Source organism: Natrix helvetica, assembly GCF_964273705.1.
Source record: "Natrix helvetica genome assembly, chromosome: 4".
Taxonomy (NCBI): Eukaryota; Metazoa; Chordata; class Lepidosauria; order Squamata; family Natricidae; genus Natrix; species Natrix helvetica.
The window spans coordinates 134589739-134604337 of record NC_138550.1 but is presented as its reverse complement, the minus strand read 5'-3'; positions in this window follow the sequence as shown (position 1 = coordinate 134604337).

Genomic DNA, 14599 nt, shown 5'->3' with positions numbered 1-14599 from the left:
AATTAAAGTAAAACAATGACTGCAAAAATGTACAGGATCCGGGGGAAAAAACAGAGAACAGGATAGAACAATTTCCCCTCGAGTAAAAAGTGGATATAAGGAAAGAGGATATGGAAGCTTCTGGGAACAGAGCGGATTGAATACATTTACATTAATTTATATTGCTAATTAAGTTAATAGAAATTAAGTCTACAGTTAAGTTAATAGGAATTAAGAAAAGCTACAATTGGTAGAATTCAGAACGAAATATGTTCTTGATGACGGACAGAAAAAGAATGAATCCTGCAAAAATGAGGATGGGAAAGAGATAATGCATATTGTATATAAGTATTGTCAAAAAAAGGGGACAAAACTCGATATTAATAAAAGTATAGTTACTTTTTATTCAAAAATAAATCTTGAGTATATTTGTTTTATATCCTATCTTTATTGTGTACAACTTAAAGTGGAATTATGTTCCCTCCTCCTATTTGCCCCTCAACAACAATCCTGTGATAAAGGTTGGAATGAGGGTCACACTTTGGCCCGAAGTCACCTTGCGGTATCAGTGGATCTTGTCAAACTAGAACTTCTACATCAGGGGTGTCCAAACTTGGGAACTTTAAGACTTGTGGACTTCAACTCCCAGAATTCCCCAGCCAGCTGGCTGGGGAATTCTGGGAGTTGAACTCCACAAGTCTTAAAGTTCCCAAGTTTGGACACCCCTGTTCTACATAGTCTCAAACTCAGTAGTTTTTTTTTTTAATCTCAGCAACTTTAAGATGTGTGAACTTCAGCCATGAAATTCTGGCTCCAAGTAAAAATAATATTGATAGTTCTCAAAGGAAAATAAATCATGTTTTATCTTTAACTTTTTATAATAGTCTATAATTCCCACTGAATTAGCTCAGTTTTAAATCACCTTTATTCAAAAGTGAGATCCAAATTAATTAAATATATTTCGTGACATGGAAGGAAAAGCAACTGCTCTTTTATGACATTTTGAATCAAGTCTTTGATTTGAAAAAGATTGGGAACAAATCTATTCAGCCATTCTCCATACCTGAAGGCAGTAATATGCAGTTCTTCCTCAATGTTGGTTGATTGTAATCATGAAATTTTGAATGAAAAATATTTTAATATATAAGTTCATTTTCATAAAAATAGCAAATATAACCCCTTCCTAAAACTGTCAAGTTGACCTGAAATATCCCACCCAAGATAAAAGGTTCAGAAATTATTTTGTGCGATAATTTTGTTTTAATTTTAATTTAATTTTAATTTAAATGTGATTTAAGAATAAAATCACTCTACTGTAATTCAAAGTATGAATTTTTAAATAATTCTGTACAATTATTTGTGGTTTCTAGGAATAGAATAATGGTATTTTAGAAAGAAACAAAGATAGAGGCCATTTCATTGGCATTTTTTGCTTAGACTCATATATTCATGACATGTCAAATGAACCAACCACTTGCAAAATTCTGTCATTTAATCCCATTGATGAACAGCCAAAAGGAGTAATTCTACCCCTAAACCAAGTCAAGACATCATGGTTGATGCCGGTAACGACATCACCATCTTCTATTTTCCCTCTCTAATTCTTTGAGTTTTTCTGCTCACTGTTGACCCATTGGCTAGCTGTTTCATCAAACTGTCTTTTCTCCAGAAGTAATAAAGTTTGATATCATTTGATAGATAGCAATTAAGCACTACACAGCACCAAGAATTGAAAAAAACCCTATAAACTTACTGTTCAACAATGTCTATGTCTGTTCAGCTAGCTTTCTAAACACCCTTTAAAGATTGACAAAAGTGTCATTTTATCTTTTACTTCAGCAGTAAACATTTCTGCAAAATTTGAGATTTACATTTGATGCAGAAAATGCTGGTGCATTCATATTTAACAGTTTGGACTGTTAAAAGTTTGATGACATTCTAATAGGAAGACTGTAGGTTTCTGGTATGTATCTTAGTTATATGTTAGCCAAAAGTAAATGTTTTGTTTTTATTTTAGAAGGTTTTGTCATCAGCCTGCAGCTTGCTTAGCTTCTGTACTTCAATTAAATTAAATTCAAGAAAGACACGAGGCTTTATCAAATTGGAAAACAGTGCCTAGTAGAGAGAATGCAGAGAAATAGAGTGAGATTGAAACAGAAGAAAAATGTTGTCAAGAATCTCTGCGGCCTCTTGTCAATAAAATCTGTTTATCTTTCCTTCTTCCAAAGAAATTTGACAGGTGCTCTAAAGCATCCTGCAAATGAAATGGAGAAACAGCTACCATTTTTGACAAACCAGGCAGTCAATCTCGGGGAATTTGAAGGGAAGTACTGTTGCTCGGCATTACTGTTCAGTGCTTAGAGGATCAAATCAGGCTTGTTCTGTGTCATTTCTGGTGGGTTCTATGGTTCCTGTTGATGCTTTGTGCAAGTTTCATCCTGTAATCTGGGTACCTGCTGGGTTCAGCTCAGGAACATATGGCTAGAAATGGGGATGGGGCATACTTTAAAAAGGGGCAGCTGTATGAATCTTCCTCCCATCCCATATAGAAAGAATGATTCATAGAAGCACGTACTCATGTGGTTCAGGCTCTTAAGTGCTTTCCTGAATCTGGGCCATAGATAATGAAATCAGTCTCTGGAAGAAGAAATTGGGTGGAGGAGATGATGAGGTGCAGGTGTCTAATCACTTGGTGCCTGAGCTGGAAACAAGCAAGGAGGCTGCTTACTTTGATCTCTAAAAGGATGAACAAAAATGTTGCTAAAACTATCAGGAAAGTATGAGAGAAAGAAGTCCAACCATGCGGAGGCCAAACCACCTCCTAGGATTGCTATTAGGGGGAAAATGGTAAGAGGAAAGTGCATTGGATATGTTTGCTGCCTTGAGTTATTTATTAAAAATAAGAAAGGCAAGATAGAAATAAAAATAAATAGGCACTGTGAGTCACGATTTCACTCTTCCAGAGTTGTAAAATCCTCATCCAACTACATTTCAGATGAAATAAATAAGATCATAACATGAACATTTGATTTTTGTTTTTCTATTTTTTCAACTTGCTGTTCTCTTATGATGATTGGCTTATAAAAATAAGCAAATCTTTCACTTTAAGTTGACTTCATGTGCATTGAAATCTTGATCTAACACACAATTGCAGTACAATCCTGTGTTATTTATTCAATAATAACTCCCACTAAACTCAATCACCCTTACTTCCAGAAGCCTTTTTTGCCAATAGCTGGATTGCTTTTCCTCCTGCTTGAATAAATCCAGACCAGTTCATAAAATATGCAGTTAATGATGCAATAAAATTGTAATGCAGATATACTATTTTGGTGCCCTCCCAAGCCATTTCATTTAATGAGTATATTGTGGGAGACCATTGTGAACAGAACAGCAAAAATTCTATCACCCTGTGTAGCTCAAATATTGGATAATTTAGAGATGGATCTCTAATATTATATGGAACAGAAAAGCATTCTTAACTCACCTTAATCTCTTAAATCAAACAACCACAAAATATATAACTGCAGGATAAGCACTAGATATTCAATGAAACTTATCCAGGAATTGCAATCCTCTCCAATTAGAGAATTGTATTAGAGATAGTTAGTAACCGCAGATGGGGACTGCAGCCAAGAAATTAAAAGACGTTTGCTCCTGGGGAGGAAAGCTATGCAAATCTAGAGAGCATACTAAAAATCAGAGACATCAACAACAAAATTGTGTGTAGTGGTTTTACCAGTTGCAATGTATGGCTCTAAAAGTTTGACCATAAGAAAGGCTGAGCACCAAAGAATTGAGTCCTTTGAACTATGGTGCTGGAGAAGACTCCTGCGAGTCCCTTGGACTACAAAGCATCAAACTGATCAGTACTAGAGGAGATCAACCCTGTCTGCTCTTTAGAAGGCAGAAACTGAAGATGAAACTAAAATATTTTGGCCACCTAATAAGAAGGAAGGACTCACTGGAGAAGACCCTGATGCTGGAAAAGTTTGAGGGCAAAAGAAGAAGGGGATGACAGAGAATGAGGTGACTGGATGGAGTCACTGAAGCAATAGGCGTGAGCTTAAATGGACTCCAGAGGATGGTAGAGGACAGGAAGGCCTGGAGGAACATTGTCCATGGGATCGCAATGGGTCGGACACAACTTCACAACTAACAACAATTAGAGATAGTGTGGGAGGTGACCAGACTGAGCGAAAGTTCAAACATGGCATCAGTCTTGAGTCCCTTTGGTCAAGGTTCAGCCCACCTTAAATTATTTTGATTCTTATCTACCACCAATTTGCTTTGACTGTTAGTAGATCGGATTTTTGTAGAGAGCTTAAGCTTGTAATAAATCTATATATTCATTTGAACTGCCTGGACTCCTGATTTTCTGTGCTTAAGAGATAGTTCCTTTTTATATGTGGATTTATTTATTTTTAAAAAATAAAGTTTATTGTATAGAATTGAACTGGAAAACATGCTATTGTGGTTGGCAAGTGATTCCTTTTTTGGACCCATTGACAACTTCTGAAATTTGAAGAATTTCTGGGTTTTTGTTTAAGTATAATCTTTATTGTCATACTTAAATATAACAAAATTGGTTAATGGATATCTTTCATTTAGTACAACCTTCCCAAATTCAAAATAATCTTCACCATTTAGTAGAGGCTAAATCAACTTTGTTGTATATATGTACAATGACAATAAAGGTCATAACATTATAACAGAACATGTAGAAACACTATGTATTCATGATTTAGTGATGTTATTACATGATCACACTATCCAGATTGTCCTCAATTTTCAGGTACCACCACATTTTTTTAACGTGATTTCTAACTACATAAAGTTATACACCCCAGCTCTGTGCTGAGTACCAATGCAAAATTAAAATTGAAATTAAAAAATTCAAATCCATTCAGTATATAGGTAAAGGTAAAGGTTTCCCTCACACATATGTCTAGTTGTTCCCAACTTTAGGGGGCAGTGTTCATCTCTGTTTCAAAGCCGAAGAGCCAGCGCCATCCGAAGATGTTTCCATGGTCATGTGGCTGGCATGACTAAATGCTGAAGGCACACAGAACACTGTTACCTTCCCACCAAAGTGGTTCCTATTTTTCTATTTGCATTTTACATGCTTTAGAACTGCTAAGTGGGCAGAAGCTAGGACAAGTAACAGGAGCTCACTCCGTTATGCAGCAGTAGGGATTCGAACCACCAAATTGCCAACCTTTCTGACTGACAACCTCAGCATCTTAGCCACTGAGCCACTGCATCCCTGCGTTCAGTATATACAGGTATGTAAATCCCAATGCTGAATGATCAACTTTCTACTGCTACCATATTTCTGCAGATATTCCATAAATTCCTATAATCTTGTAGTTTGGAAATAACAGGAATACCGATTTAATTTTACCTTCTCATACTAAAGGTTCTTATATGTAGGGAATGTATATAGGATAATAACATATTTGCTGTACAGTATTCAATATATATTGAACAGTCATTTATTTGTTTGATGTTCTTCAAATAAGTTACTGTCTTTTCTCTGATGTCTTTTAGCACATCAGTCTGAGGTTGTATCCTTTGGGATTTAGAGACCCTTTGGAAAAGCTTCTTTGATTTTCTCTGATTGTTTCCATCTTTGATGTCTTTACAGATATTGTAATACTTGTTTCTTTTAACAGCCCTCTGAAATTCTTTTTTAAGTTCTTTCCTGAAATCTTTCTCTTTTTTGGTTTTACCATCTCTTTTATTCTTCAATTTCCAGTGTTTGTTCTGACATCTATAATTGTTTCATCTGTTTCTTGGGTTTTGACAATCTTTCACACGTTCATTCTTAACAATTTCTTTGATTCCATTCCACGGTTTTCTAGACTCTTATCAATGAGGTTCAGGATTTCAAAGCCATTTTTGAAAATGGTGGATATATGTCAAGATAATATCTTAGACACCTGTTATCTTTCTTCTTTCTCCATAGTATGGCTGACAGATTACATATGGGTAGTTTGCTATCATTTCCATAGTTATTCTACAGTTTGCTATTATAACTAAGCTTTTCCATATCCTTCTAACCAATAACGTATTAGATTTCTGCAAATTCTATTCAGTGATGGCCACAAAGCATTGTTTTGGTTTTTGGAAAGTAATTAACAATGAATAAACTATTAAACTTGTCAAAATTGGTAATGGATTTGAAGACCGAGTGTCAACATCTTAGCAGAGGCAGAGCCTTTCATAAAAACACTAAGCCAGCCAAACTCACTTTCTAATCATTTTAAGAAATGTTCAGTTTAACCACTTTAGGAATAGTAAAGACTTTCAAAACAGAAAACCTGATTTGGTATCTGGTAGGTTTTATGTTTTTCAGATTTAAAAAAAAATTAAACAGAGCCTTAAGAATCTAAAATAATATACAATTGGTGAAAAAGGAAAAAAAAGAAATGTGTTGATTTTTTTAAAATTAAATTATTTGGGCTACCATAGATATTTGTAATATTGGTTATTTTTGCTATATGATTTGAAAAAGTCATAATTAAATAATATATTGATAGGGAATGACTGAACTGGAACTAAATCCACGTAAGGAATTGAGACTTGGTGAAGATTGCAAATGGACATAGATTGTACTAAAGGACCAGGCAAAAAAGAGTTAAAATGATAAAGCTGGTTAACTTTTTTCTTATCTTAAAGTGTTTTTTGAAAAATGGACTGACATATTGATAGCTAATCACCTGAAACACATTCAGATTTTAATGACTAAAGTTTGAACTTTTTTTCATGTAACATAGACCATAGGTTTTGAAGACATGGAAGACAACAAACTTGAGTTTAGCAAAATGGGAATATAAAAGACAAATAAAGAAAAGAAACGGGACGTGGCACAGCTGTGACAAGAAATCCTCTACGAAGGCTCTTTATGGGATTTGCAAAGTAGGCTGGTGAAAGCTTTGAAGGGCTCCATTTAAATGCCAAAGAGTGATGAAAGATCAAATCCTGTAATCCATAGGAATGATTTAAAGGTCAAGATTCTATAGAGCAAAAAGGATGTCCGCCCTCCAGGGCAACCCAGAAAGAAAAGATGATTAGATAAACTTATTCTACTTTACGGCAAAAGGTGCATTAACAGACTTTTTTGCAAGTCTAAAAGTACAAACTTTCTGTCCTTTTTCTTTTTTTCTTCTAGTTTAGCTTTTATTACTTTTTAATACGTGTAGTAAAAGCTTTTTTAAAAATGAATTACCCATATTTTTCGGAGTATAAGACACACCGTGATTTTGAAGAGGCAAATTAAAAAAAAAGTTTTTCCACTCTGCAGACCTCCCCAAAATGGCCCCTTTTTCACAAAAATGGGCCTGTTTTTTTTTTTCGAGAAAAGGGCATGCATAGCCTTGAGGGGGCTTATAGAGTGCTCCTGCGGGCTGGGGGAGAGCAAAATGGAGGAAAAAACACACTGTTTTTCGCTCATTTCTGCCCTCCCCAGCCCCCAGGAACACCCTGGAAGCCTCCTCAAGGCTATGCATGGCCATTTTGGTGAAGGGGGCGGGGTTTCGGGAGGCCAAAATGCTGTATTCAGTGTATAAGATGCATCCAGATTTTCAGCCTCTTTTTTGAGGGAAAAGGGTGTGTCTTATATCCGAAAAATATGGTATGTCCCCTTATAAAGTAGTGTATTTTGCTACCTTTGATCACTGAGCTATTTTGAAGGCCAGGAGGACTGGCATTGATGATTAGAATGTTTGACCTGCCTGGCAAAGACCCTCTGATCCCTGGCAGGACTTGGTTTTGTCAGGGTTGTAGCTTGCTCTCAATATTCTTATGTCACTTAGAATCATGGATGCACAATGGAAAACAATGTCACAAAGTTAAGCAAACAGCAAAGATAGAGGCTGGCACAGAGCTAATGGCATGTATTGATTGCCATCCACCTCTATTTTTTGAAGACTAAAATTTTGAGCTGTTCTTTGTCAAAAAATTAAACCTGTTCCTATTGTGATGAATGTAGAAGTCAGATCAGCCTTAACACCGAGAGCTGAGCTTAGCTCACATTTACACTGCCAGGCCTAACACGAAAGTTTATTTTTCAGTTAGTACAGTTAGAGCATATTGTTGCCTACATTAAAGAAACTAAGATAACATGAATGGAGCTTGAAGTAACATCAGCCTTGCCACCACAAAGTAGGTCTGATAGGCAGAATAGAAACACCACCAAATCTAGGAAGCTCTTTGAAATTATCTGCATCCAGTATTTACTGCTTGTAAATCTGCTTCATTGAGATGATTTGATGAAAGTGTCGGTTCAGAACATTCTCTTCCAAGCTTTCTGCAGTTTCTGCAATTATTTTGTGTGTTAAATTGACCTTATGATTAGGAATTTTATTTTAACATTCAGTGATATCTGCTTTCTTGCTATGTCTACCGTTCTATTATTCCATTCTTTGAAATGATAAAGAATGAGACTTGATTGTCTTTGATCCAAAAGGCAAATTATTAATGTGTTGTAGGCTTTAAACCTCTTATTACAATGGGGCTGGAGATACTCAAATGAGTAGTAGCTTTACTTTTCCCTCACTTGTTAAGAATATAATCCCTGGATCTCAGTGATTCCGTATTCTTAACTCTTTTGTCCTTTGCTTCCTGATTGATAAGACAAAGCAATCTGGGGCCAGCTGAAGGAATATTTCTTGATCTAACATCATGGCTGGACAGCCATTCGCCAATCAAATGGAATCCTCTTATCGAAGAAGCAGATAGGGTTTCATTGGACATGCTAACAGGTAGATTGGGAAACTTTATAAAGAGCATTTATTTTATAACTTTCTACCTTATCATCTTCAGGATTAGCTAGCCTCATATAAAAACTGAAATCTTGAACAAAATCAAAATGCTCTATATCGATGTTTTTCAACCTCAGCAACTTTAAGATTAGTGGATTTCAACTCTCAGAATTCTCTCTCCAACATGCTGGTTGAGGAAATTCTAGGAGTTGATGTCCACACATTTTAAAGTTGCTAAGGTTGAGAATTACTGCTATATATAACCGCTACCTTTAAAGGCTTTAGTTACAATTATTAAGTACTACTTTTAACAACTACAGATATGAATTTGATCTAGGTTGCAATAGGGCTTAAAATTGTATTGGCTGACTGCTTCTTTTTACTAGAGATGTTGTTGCATAAAATCCTTTTCTTATTAAAGATTAACTAAATTTGTGATAATACCATCTGGAGAAACTCATGTCAATGTAAGTAGGAACGAGTCCTTGAAAATCATTTAAATCTAAATGTGACATACACACACCTGCTCTTTGGGCTCAGAATATGAAACTTAGAATTATTAATGGATTTCAGATAAATGGAAATGGATTTATAGCTAATGGACATATAGGCCACAATCCAGAAAACAACTTTAAGTGCATTCAAGCAATTATTTGAGTACAGTGGGTACCCTCGCCTATGTGGAACAGCAAAGTCAAGGAATATTACATATTGCTTTTGGAATTTGGAATTTAAAATATTTGCAAAAAAAAAAAAAAAAACCACCTTGATGCTTGGAAACAAATACATCTAAATGTATTTGTTCTAAATCTTCCTTTAGAACTAGTCATTCTGTGACCTGGATTGTACCCATGTAATCTATCTCAAGTGAATTTCAGCCTTAATTAAGCATAATAAAACCTCTTCATTTTAGGAAAAGTTAGGCGCAACTCTATACTGTTTCATAGACAAGAACAATGTTATAAATGGATAAAGATCAGGTAGCAAGTTTTCAGGGGCCAGAATAATCTTTGAAATTTTCCTGGGACTGGTTCTAAATAAAGAACTGTAGAAACCCACAGTTGGAAGGGGCCATTTAGGCCTCTGTGTCCAACTTCCTTCTTAATGAAGGAACAAAATAAAGCACCCCAGACAGATGTGTGTATACTTTCCACTTGAATACAGTGAAGGGGAACCCAACAATTAATTATGTGCTGAAGTTTTATGACATTTTCTTAACTTGGAAACTGATCTTCCTGGAACTTAAAGCCATTTTTATGTTTTATACTTTGCTCTTTGGAAATGCTAATGCTGGAAAACGTGGAAGAAAAGAGAAGAGGAAAAGGTGAACCGGCTCAGTCACAGTGCACACCATTGGGAGACTTGAAAGAACAGATTTCTGGTCATACATCCTATTCTTCTCCAGCTACTTCACAAAGTTGATCCAGAAAGAAATCCCAGTTTAGTAAGCATGAGGGAATTTCAGGGATTTTATTCTTTCTGGTATGTTTGAACCCAATTCTTAGCAAATTAATTTATACGAATTAGAATATACACTTTTTAAATTATATTTTTTTAAAAAAGAATGTCACAAATAATTCATTGAAAAGCAATTAAAGGAGGGGAGAAAAATGAAGTAGACCTAGGGCTCTTAAGTTCCTATCCTTAACCTGCTTTGTGATTTGATTTAAACATTAGCCTTAAATTTAGGGAAATTATGTAATGCTCTGTATAAACTTCATTAATAGCTTTGTTGTGTCCCAGACAACCTTTCATCTGGTCTTTTATCCCTTTTACAGTTTTGTCCAAGGTAATGCTTATTAGCAGCTGCAAATCTGCCAGCACCTTTGGTAAGATCAGACATTTTTCACAGCCATCCCTCTGACTCTCCTACTTTTCCCCTATTCCCTGTCCTCCTCCAATTCTGAACTTACACATAAGATGGAGTCAACATGGCATACTCCTCTCCTAATGTCTTCTTTGGAGGCATCTGTTAAAAGGCGTGTAGTTATAAAACACTATAATTAGCTGTCTGGCTGTACTGGAATGACTGAAAACAATTCTGATTTCCAGAATTTTCTCAGTCTAGACAGCATCAGAGTGTCTTTATGGAACCTTTATCTTGTGTTTTTAATGCCACAATTCATGCTATGATTTAACAAGATTATTTATGTCAGTATAGAACATGGAAGACAGCATTCGGTTGCCCAAGAAATATACTATTTGAAGGAGCATTAGCTTAGTCTTTCAAGAGGTGATAGATGAACTGAGATTTGAAACTCTGTTTAAATTATGTAAAATAATGTAGTAATGATTATATTCACTCAAAGCAAATGACTTTTACTCACTTGAGCTTTTCTATCTATATCCTCTTCCTGTTGCACTTCAGAATGCATACAACAAAAAGAAAAGAAAAGACAAGAGAAAGAAAGGGGGGGAGAGAAAACACTTTAAAGTATCCAGCATGATTCTGATGGAGATGTTTCTGTCTGGAGACTTTTGTAAGAAAATATCTCTCCAATGATATATGGAGCTTGGCATTCAGATGAATAATCCATCAATAGACACATAAAGATAAACCACATTTGCACACCATTCAAAAAGTTTAGAAGGAAACAAACAGACCTGAACACATTATCTCCAACAGCCTACATTGAGATAATGAGAGATTAACACCACACAAACTATCAAGTAGATAATAATACTTTAATCAAAAAAACTATCAAGGAGAAAGTCATACCCCACCATCATCGGTAGAGCGAACTATTGTATATAAACATGGGGAAAACTCCACTCCCTAGCACTGATGTTACCCAGTAAGGTGTAGATGAAGGACTGGCAGAGCTAGGGGAGGGATGAAAAGAGGGATCATCTTAAATCACTACATAACCTCAAATGAACGAAGTTCAATCCCTCCCCAACTGCTGTTGATCCTCCACAGTTCAACCCTTGACCATAGACATTCTATTGGAACAGCTATAACGTCAACTCACTCATCACTATTTGCCTTTCTTTGGAAACTGAAGCTATGGAACAATATTTTATAGTTCTATGCTACACTCTCAGTTCATGTAGGACCATAATGTTGTACAGTAATGCTGATTAGTGAACAGAATTATATTATTGGCAAAATTGAATGTATATTTATATCAATATGTATTTTTCCAAGTCTGTATATAAGTTTCATTTGCTGCTCAGCAAAAGAGGTAATGATGGGATGTGTATCATACTAAGACATGATTTGCAAAGCTTGATGGTTCGGTTTATATAATACATTAAACTAAATCAAAACCACATTACGGCTTAGGGAACACCAACACCTAGCCAATGTAGAAACCACTACTGAAGACAGGGTGCTCCAAAGTAATAACTTTTAACTACCGAATGTTTTTCAAATGAGCTTTGTATTAAGTAAAAGCTGATAAAGGCATTAATTTGGAGTTCAAGCTGAGTTTAACTTTGGAGCAATAGGTCAATTGTATTTTATTATTGACCTATAATTAATAAAATACGAGAGTTGCCCTTTGCTTTTACAGACAGTATTACTCCAGCAATATCCTCTAGAATTACAATTCAAAATCACCACAATTAACACAGAAGACAGCCATTTAGTGTTGTTGCCAATGCATATTACATTACATTATTATGTCAATTTTTGCCCAAATATTTTTTAGTGTTTTTCTGAGATAAGCTTAAAAATTAATACATATGCTTAAACTACAGGATGTACTCTTGTACATGCTGAATAATGTGTATTAAAATAAATGAAGTCAGAGGTTCCTAAACTTCATGCTATCACATCCCTATTTAGTGTACTGTTAATGTGCACATGCTCCCTAAAAATCCAAACACCAAAATATTGAACAATGAAAACAATGCAAAAAAACTTTGAGAAAGGTGGATTTATTGTAAATATGTACAACTACATCTTTAGATTTATTAAACCCTCAATGAAAGTAAAAAAATATTGGCTGATATCATGCTGGAAAAATTATACACTTAAAGGATCTTTATGTTTTACTGTAAACCAGATTTGTGTATGAAAGTTAAACTTTAAGACGTTAATATGTAGTTGAATGATCTTGCCGTCTCTGTCTGTCTCTGTCTCTGTCTCTGTCTCTGTCTGTCTGTCTGTCTGTCTGTCTGTCTCTCTCTCTCACTCTCTCCCTCCCTCCCCCCGGATATGCCTGAAGTCAGGATTATCTATAATCCTTGTTGTCATCATTATTAATAATCTGGAATAAAGTGTGAGGCTCTTCTACTCTACCCTACAATTTAAAGAATTAAAAGAATAGGCAGGAAAAAATATATTTAATTGAACTCAAGAGAAGTGAATCTGATTACCCCTTTCTCTGCTGAAAATGATCATCTATATATATTGTGAGTGCTAATGTCTTTGGTCATAGATTAAATCTATGTTTATCACATTAAGAAAACATTCAGAAAAAAATTAGAAGTTTGTGCTACTTGAAGATTAATTCTACAGTTCCATATCAACACAATCTTATGCTTGTAATCCCTCTATTTCAATGAACTTTTCCTTAGGCTGCTGTCTTTTAGATACATAGAAAAATATTAATTACATCAATGTCAACTACAGGTGTTACATTATTTATCTGTAATTATTATTGCCTACGTGATAAAAATCAGGGCTCACTGCCTACAAATGAATGACATAAATTCTTAATAGTTAAACTTTTATCTTTTATTCTCAGCGTTCATATAGAACATGAAGGATCGTTGAGATATCTCTCATTCCAACTAGCTATCCTGGTTAAAGAAAAAGTGGTGGAGGGGGGGCAAGGCTGACACTGTGATGATACAACATGCGATCTTAAGCTCCAAGATCACCGTCGATATCTCTGCCGCTGGACAGTCCCTTTGTACCTAAACCGTCCCGCAGAGACAGTGATAGAGAAGGGCACATCCTGCTGATTTCAGGGACATAGCAAAGTTCCTGATCGATCCAGGAGAAGCCCTTTTTTCTGGTAGCAGAGAAGCAACCATTGAAGCTGCTGAAGGTTGGGACAGCTCCAGAACGGAAGGAAAGCGGGAGAGAGAGTGTGTCGAATTGGTGAGATAAATTTTACTACCGTGTTTCCCTGAAAATACGACAGGGTCTTATTTTCTTTTTACTTACAAAATATGGCCTTGGGCTTATTGTTATTGTTTGGGGGTTGCCGGGCGGCTGCTCTCTTGAGAGCTGGGCACAGCCTCAGGGGTGAAGCAGCCATGAGGTGACCAAGCTCATGAGCAACCACCTGGCAACCCCCCTCTCCTGCCCGGAAGAGCACCATTCACTGACCTAGGGGGTATCTCTAAGTCACCAAGCCACGTGGCGCTCTGCCCGTTCCCCAGCTCCCGCAGCTTGGCACATTAGGGATACCCGCTAGGTCAGTGCATGGAGCTCTGCCCGGCTGGAGAATGGGGTTGCGTGAGTGCCTATTCCGCCTCCAGCAGATATGCCTCCTAGCCTCAACATGTTCGGGCCCAGCTCTCCCTGCAGCAACTTTTGCCGCCGCCACACTCCGAGCATAACATCTTCTCCGGTTCCAAACTCCCAAACTCAGCTGCTGAGTCTTCCAGCAGCGGCCGCTCTAGGAGTGCACTCTATGGTTGTGGTCTGGCTGCTGGCAGACTCTCTGTTTGGAAGACTCTCTTACAGAGTCTTCCAGCAGCCAGCCCACAACCATAGAGCGCACTCCTAGAGCGGCCTCTGCTGGAAGACTCAGCAGTCTAACTCAAATTTAGTGTGTTATTTTTTGTAACCTTTTTATTGATTTTTTGTAACCTTTTGTAACCTTTTAAAAATTTAGCAATTTTTACAAAAGCTTCTTATTTTTTAAAAAAAAACACTGGACTGTTTTTTTTCTCTA